The following is an 8,135-nucleotide window of genomic DNA, read 5'->3' as shown; positions in this document are numbered from 1 at the left end:
GGGGTTGGGGTTGTTAGGGTTAGGGTCAGAGTTAAGGTTGGGGTTAGATTTGGGGTTGGGGTGAGGGTTAGGATTATGGTTAGGGTGAGGGTTAGGGTTAAGGTTAGGGTGAGGGTTACGGTGAGGGTTAGGGTGAGTGTTAAGGTTAGGGTGAGGGTTAGGGTGAGGGTTAGGGTTGGGGTTAGATTTGGGGTTGGGGTTAGGGTTAGGGTGAGGGTTAGGGTGAGTGTTAAGGTTAGGGTGAGGGTTAGGGTTCAGGTTGGGGTTAGGGTTTGGGTTGGGGTTGGGGTTAGGGTTAGGGTTAGGGGTTAGGGTTAGGGGTTAGGGTTCGGGTTAGGGTTGGGGTTCGGGTTAGGTTTGGGGTTAGGGTTAGGGGTTAGGGTTAGGGGTTAGGGTTCGGGTTAGGGTTAGGGGTTAGGGTTAGAGTTGGGGTTAGAGTTAGGGTTAGAGTTGGGGTTAGGGTTAGATTTGGGGTTAGGGTTAGGGGTTGGGGTTAGGGTTAGAGTTGGGGTTAGGGTTAGGGTTAGGGGTTAGGGTTAGGGGTTAGGGTTAGGGTTAGGGGTTAGGGTTAGGGTTAGAGCTGGGGTTATGGTTAGATTTGGGGTTTGGGTTAGGGTTAGGGTTAGGGTTAGGGTTAGGGGTTAGGGTTAGGGGTTAGGGTTCGGGTTAGGGTTAGGGTTAGAGTTGGGGTTATGGTTAGGGTTAGATTTGGGGTTGGGGTTAGGGTTAGGGTTAGGGTTAGGTTTGGGTTCGGGGTTAGGGTTAGAGTTAGGGTTAGGGGTTAGGGTTCGGGTTAGGGGTTAGGGTTCGGGTTCGGGTTAGGGGTTAGGGTTAGAGTTGGGGTTATGGTTAGGGTTAGATTTGGGGTTAGGGTTAGGTTTGGGTTTGGGGTTAGGGTTAGAGTTGGGGTTGGGGTTAGAATTGGGGTTAGGGTTAGAGTTGGGGTTAGGGTTAGAATTGGGGTTGGGGTTAGAATTGGGGTTGGGGTTAGAGTTGGGGTTTGGGTTCGGGGTTAGGGTTAGAGTTGGGGTTGGGGTTAGAGTTGGGGGTTTGGGTTAGGGGTTAGGGTTAGGGTTGGGGTTATGGTTAGGGTTAGATTTGGGGTTAGGGTTAGGGTTAGGTTTGGGTTCGGGGTTAGGGTTAGAGTTGGGGTTAGGGTTAGAATTGGGGTTAGGGTTAGATTTGGGGGTTTGGGTTCGGGGTTAGGGTTAGAGTTGGGGTTAGGGTTAGAGTTAGATTTGGGGTTGGGGTTAGGGTTAGGGTTAGGTTTGGGTTCGGGGTTAGGGTTAGAGTTGGGGTTGGGGTTAGAGTTGGGGGTTTGGGTTTGGGGTTAGGGTTAGAGTTGGGGTTGGGGTTAGAGTTGGGGGTTTGGGTTCGGGGTTGGGGTTAGGGTTAGGGTTAGGGTTAGAGTTGGGGTTAGGGTTAGAGTTGGGGGTTTGGGTTTGGGGTTAGGGTTAGAGTTGGGGTTAGAGTTAGAGTTGGGGGTTTGGGTTCGGGGTTAGGGTTAGAGTTGGGGTTGGGGTTAGGGTTAGGGTTAGGGTTAGAGTTGGGGTTAGGGTTAGAGTTGGGGCTTTGGGTTCGGGGTTAGGGTCAGAGTTGGGGTTGGGGTTAGGGTTAGGGTTAGGGTTAGGGTTAGGGGTTGGGGTTAGGGTTAGGGTTAGGGTTGGGGTTTGGGTTAGGGGTTAGGGTTAGAGATGGGGTTATGGTTAGGGTTAGATTTGGGGTTCGGGGTTAGGGTTAGGTTTGGGTTCGGGGTTAGGGTTAGAGTTGGGGTTAGGGTTAGAGTTGGGGTTGGGGTTAGAGTTGGCGTTTGGGTTCGGGGTTAGGGTTAGAATTGGGGTTAGGGTTAGAGTTGGGGGTTTGGGTTCGGGGTTAGGGTTAGAGTTGGGGTTAGGGTTAGAGTTGGGGGTTTGGGTTCGGGGTTAGGGTTAGAGTTGGGGTTAGGGTTAGAGTTGGGGGTTTGGGTTCGGGGTTAGGGTTAGAGTTGGGGTTGGGGTTAGAGTTGGGGGTTTGGGTTCGGGGTTAGGGTTAGAGTTGGGGTTGGGGTTAGAGTTGGGGGTTTGGGTTCGGGGTTCGGGTTAGAGTTGGTGTTGGGGTTAGAGTTGGGGGTTTGGGTTCGGGGTTAGAATTGGGGGTTAGAGTTGGGGTTAGGGTTAGAGTTGGGGTTGGGGTTAGAGTTGGGGGTTTGGGTTCGGGGTTAGGGTTAGAGTTGGGGTTGGGGTTAGAGTTGGGGGTTTGGGTTCGGGGTTAGGGTTAGAGTTGGGGTTGGGGTTAGAGTTGGGGGTTTGAGTCCGGGTCCTCTCACACCTTGTTGAGACCTGGATCGGCCATGCAGTGGATGGAAATGGATCCAATCCGGCAGGAATTCCAAGAGATTGTGTCTCTTGTGTCCGGTTTACGCACAGCGATGCTTCATTGATGGAGGTGGCACACTGGCACGGCTCTGTAAATGTGAGAGTTGTTGATGTGATGTAAAGCTCTCTCTGTGTGACACGTGGTCGGGGTGGTGGAGATGAGGGGGTGGCACTGAGCGTCTCTGGGGTGAGGCTGGTCGAAGCCAGGCTCTCAAACAGCCCATTGTCTCTGAGTGCGAGAACAAGAGACCATTCTGAGAACGAGGGAAGAGTTCTGATACACTCTCCACACTCCTCGAGAGCGAGGGAGATTCTCCACAATAACTCCTTGCTATCCGACACAATAAACTGGTAAAATACTTCACCATTGTTGGAACAAGATAAGACCCTAAGAGTCATCGAGAGATATGAAGTCATGTGCCCATGAAGAGACGCAGTGCGAAGTGATATTGTCACAGAGCGAATACTCCAGCCACCAGCAGGGTCACTCTCTCTGTGGCTCTGTGTCTCTCCTTTTGTGGGTCTGTCAATCTGTGTCCGACACAGGTTCGAATCCACCACGGGAAATAGTAAAAAGATGTGATTAAATATCTGGAATTAAGGATCTGTTGATGACCATGAAACCATTGTCGATTGTCGGAAAACCTCATCTGGTTCACTAATGTCCTTCAGGGAAGGAAATCTGCCGTCCTTACCCGGTCTGGCCTACATGTAGGAGCTGGTGGAGATTAAAGATAGGGAGGGTTGTAGGGGCTGGAGGAGGTTACAGAGATAGGGAGGGGTGTAGGAGCTGGAGGAGATTAAAGATAGGGAGGGTTGTAGGGGCTGGAGGAGGTTACAGAGATAGGGAGGGGTGTAGGAGCTGGAGGAGATTAAAGATAGGGAGGGTTGTAGGGGCTGGAGGAGGTTACAGAAATAGGGAGGGGTGTGGGGGCTGGAGGAGGTTACAGAGATAGGGAGGGGTGTAGGGGCTGGAGGAGGTTACACAGATAGGGAGGGGTGTAGGGGCTGGAGGAGGTTACAGAGATAGGGAGTGGTGTAGGGGCTGGAGGAGGTTACAGAAATAGGGAGAGGTGTAGGGGCTGGAGGGGGTTGCAGAGAGAGAGAGAGTGAGGGGTGTAGGGGCTGGAGGATTTTGTAGAGATAGGGAGGGATGTAGGAGCTGGAAGAGGTTATAGCGATAGGGAGGGTGTAGGGGCTGAAGGAGGTTACAGACATAGGAAGGGATGCAGGGGCTGGAGGAGGTTACAGAGATAGGGGAGGGTGTAGGGGCTGAGGAGGTTATAGAGATAGGGAGGGGTGTAAGGGCTGGAGGAGGTTACAGAGATAGGGAGGGGTGTAGGGGCTGGAGGATTTTGCAGAGATAGGGAGGGGTGTAGGGACTGGAGGAGGTTGCAGAGATAGGGAGGGGTGTAGGGGCTGGAGGATGTTACAGAGATATGGAGGGGTGTAGGAGCTGGAGGAGGTTACAGAGATAGGGAGGGGTGTAGGGGCTGGAGGAGGTTACAGAGATAGGGAGGGGTGTAGGGGCTGGAGGATTTTGCAGAGATAGGGAGGGGTGTAGGGACTGGAGGAGGTTACAGAGATAGGGAGGGGTGTAGGGGCTGGAGGATGTTACAGAGATATGGAGGGGTGTAGGAGCTGGAGGAGGTTACAGAAATAGGGAGGGTTGTCGGGGCTGGAGGAGGATACAGAGATAGGGAGGGGTGTAGGGGCTGGAGGATTTTGCAGAGATAGGGAGTGGTGTCGGGGCTGGAGGATTTTACAGAGGTAGGGAGGAGTGTAGGGGCTGGAGGAGGTTACAGAGATAGGGAGGGGTGTAGGGGCTGGAGGAGGTTACAGAGATAGGGAGGGGTGTAGGGGCTGGAGGAGGATACAGAGATAGGGAGGGGTGTAGGGGCTGGAGGAGGTTACAGAGATAGGGAGGGGTGTAGGGGCTGGAGGAGGTTACAGAGATAGGGAGGGGTGTAGGGGCTGGAGGAGGTTACAGAGATAGGGAGGGGTGTAGGGGCTGGAGGAGGGTACAGGGATAGGGAGGGGGTGTGGGGGCTGGAGGAGGTTACAGAGATAGGGAGGGGTGTAGGGGCTGGAGGAGGTTACAGAGATAGGGAGGGTGTAGGGGCTGGAGGAGGTTACAGAGATAGGGAGGGGTGTAGGGGCTGGAGGATTTTGCAGAGATAGGGAGTGGTGTCGGGGCTGGAGGATTTTACAGAGGTAGGGAGGAGTGTAGGGGCTGGAGGAGGTTACAGAGATAGGGAGGGGTGTAGGGGCTGGAGGAGGTTACAGAGATAGGGAGGGGTGTAGGGGCTGGAGGAGGATACAGAGATAGGGAGGGCTGTAGAGACTGGAGGAGGTTACAAAGATGGGAAATTGTGTCGGGGCTGGAGGATGTTACAGTGTGGGGGAGGGGTGTCTGAGATTTGAAGTAGCAACTGGAACATTAAGACAGTTTTGGAGGATGTGTTTATCCAGAGTGTGATAGAGTAGCGATAATACACACAGAGGGAATGAGAGACTGAGATAAAAATAACAGAGAGAGAGACAGAGCGTTAGAGAGAGGGAGAGAGACAGTGGAGAGAGAGAGACAGAGAGAGAGAGAGACAGAGAGAGAGAGAGAGACAGAGAGACAGAGAGAGAGAGACAGAGAGAGACAGTGAGAGACAGAGAGAGAGAGAGAGACAGAGGGAGAGAGAGACAGTGAGACAGAGGGAGACAGAGAGACAGCGAGAGAGAGAGAGACAGAGAGAGAGACAGAGAGATACAAAGGGAGAGAGAGAGACAGAGAGAGAGAGAGACAGAGGGAGAGAGAGACAGTGAGACAGAGGGAGACAGAGAGAGAGAGAGAGACAGAGAGAGAGACAGAGAGAGAGAGAGACAGAGAGAGAGAGACAGAGGGAGAGAGACAGAGAGAGAGACAGAGAGAGAGAGACAGACAGAGAGAGAGAGACAGAGAGGGACAAACAAAGAACAGTACAGCACAGGAAACAGGCCCTTCGGCCCTCCAAGCCTGTGCCGTTCCTTGGTCCAACTAGACCAATCGTTTGTATCCCTCCATTCCCAGGCTGCTCATGTGACTATCCAGGTAAGTCTTAAACGATGTCAGCGTGTCTGCCTCCACCACCCTACTTGGCAGCGCATTCCAGGCCCCCACCACCCTCTGTGTAAAAAACATCCCTCTCAGATCTGAGTTATACTTCGCCCCTCTCACCTTGAGCCCCTGACCCCTCGTGATCGTCACCTCCGACCTGGGAAAAAGCTTCCCACCGTTCACCCTATCTATCCCCTTCATAATCTTGTACACCTCTATTAGATCTCCCCTCATTCTCCGTCTTTCCGGGGAGAACAACCCCAGTTTACCCAATCTCTCCTCATAGCTAAGACCCTCCATACCAGGCAACATCCTGGTAAACCTTCTCTGCACTCTCTCCAATGCCTCCACGTCCTTCTGGTAGTGCGGCGACCAGAACTGGACGCAGTACTCCAAATGTGGCCTAACCAGCGTTCTATACAGCTGCATCATCAGACTCCAGCTTTTATACTCTATACCCCGTCCTATAAAGGCAAGCATACCATATGCCTTCTTCACCACCTTCTCCACCTGTGTTGCCACCTTCAAGGATTTGTGGACTTGCACACCCAGGTCCCTCTGTGTTTCTATACTCCTGGTGACTCTGCCATTTATTGTATAACTCCTCCCGACATTATTTCTTCCAAAATACATCACTTCGCATTCATCTGGATTAAATTCCATCTGCCACCTCTCCGCCCAATTTTCCAGCCTATCTATATCCTGCTGTATTGCCCGACAATGCTCTTCGCTATCCGCAAGTCCAGCCATCTTCGTGTCATCCGCAAACTTGCTGATTACACCAGTTACACCTTCTTCCAAATCATTCATATATATCACAAATAGCAGAGGTCCCAGTACAGAGCCCTGCGGAACACCACTGGTCACAGACCTCCAGCCGGAAAAAGACCCTTCGACCACTACCCTCTGTCTCCTATGGCCAAGCCAGTTCTCCACCCATCGAGCCACTTCTCCTTGTCTCCCATGAGCCTTAACCTTCTTAACCAACCTGCCACGTGGGATTTTGTCAAATGCCTTACTGAAATCCATATCGACGACATCCACGGCCCTTCCTTCGTCAACCGTTTTTGTCACTCCCTCAAAAAACTCCACCAAATTTGTAAGGCACGACCTCCCTCTTACAAAACCATGCTGTCTGTCACTAATGAGATTGTTCCATTGTTAGTTAATAAAAGCCTTCTTTTACCGAAGCTTTGTGCCTCGTGTCCAATTGATGCGCATCAGAGAGACAGAGAGAGAGACAGAGAGAGAGACAGAGAGAGAGAGAGGCAGAGAGAGAGAGAGAGACAGAGAGAGAGACAGAGAGAGAGAGAGGCAGAGAGAGAGAGAGAGACAGAGAGAGAGAGCGAGACAGAGGGACAGAGAGAGAGAGGGATAGAGACAGAGAAAGAGAGTGACAGAGATAGAGAGAGAGAGGGAGAGAGACAGAGACAGAGAGAAATGGGCGGACACAAAGAGAGGCAGAGAAAGCAGAGACCCCCACTCCCCCCCCCCCCCCCCACACAGACACACAGAAACTGGTCGAGAGGCAAAGGCAGTGACAACAAACAAACTCTGTAAGAGTTTAACAACACCAGGTTAAAGTCCAACAGGAAATCTGCAGATTTCCACTCCATCTGGCGAAGGAGCAGCGCTCCGAAAGCGAGTGGCATTTGCTACCAAATAAACCTGTTGGACTTTAACCTGGTGTTGTTAAACTTCTTACTGTGTTTACCCCAGTCCAACGCCAGCATCTCCACAACAAACAAACACACAGATCCATATTTGGAGGTGTGTGAAGCGGGCGGGTGTGGGTATTAAAAGAGGGTCTCACAGCGCTCACACACTGGGCTCAGGGCAGGGAGCTCACACACACACACACACACACACACACAGATCTGGGGTCACACTGCACAGGGATGGAGGGGGGTGCAGCCAGCTAGCTGGACAGCTGCTCCTGACACATACACACACACAGCAGAGGGCGGCAGCTACTGAGGTAAGTCTCCAACTCCCATCCAAACTGCAAGCTCACTTTCACACTCTCTCTCTCTGTCGCTATCTCTCTCTCTCTCTATCTCTCTCTCTCTATCTGTCTCTCTCTCTATCTGTCTCTCTCTGTCTCTATCACTGTCTCTGTCTCTCTCTCTCTCTCTATCACTGTCTCTCTCTCTCTATCACTGACTGTCTCTCTCTCTCTCTATCACTGACTCTCTCTCTATCACTGACTCTCTCTCTCTCTATCACTGACTCTCTCTCTCTCTCTATCACTGACTCTCTCTCTCTCTATCACTGACTCTCTCTCTCTCTCTCTATCACTGACTCTCTCTCTCTATCACTGACTCTCTCTCTCTCTATCACTGTCTCTCTCTCTCTCTATCACTGTCTCTCTCTCTATCTCTCTATTACTGTCTCTCTCTCTCTCTCTATTACTGTCTCTCTCTCTCTCTCTATCACTGACTCTCTCTCTCTATCACTGTCTCTCTCTCTATCACTGTCTCTCTCTCTGTCACTGACTCTCTCTCTCTATCACTGACTCTCTCTCTCTCTATCACTGACTCTCTCTCTCTCTCTATCACTGACTCTCTCTATCACTGACTCTCTCTCTCTCTCTATCTGTCTCTCTCTCTATCTGTCTCTCTCTGTCTCTATCACTGTCTCTGTCTCTCTCTCTATCACTGTCTCTCTCTCTCTATCACTGACTGTCTCTCTCT

Source organism: Mustelus asterias, unplaced genomic scaffold, assembly GCF_964213995.1.
Source record: "Mustelus asterias unplaced genomic scaffold, sMusAst1.hap1.1 HAP1_SCAFFOLD_3669, whole genome shotgun sequence".
In the NCBI taxonomy this organism is placed as follows: Eukaryota; Metazoa; Chordata; class Chondrichthyes; order Carcharhiniformes; family Triakidae; genus Mustelus; species Mustelus asterias.
This window is presented reverse-complemented; position numbering follows the sequence as displayed.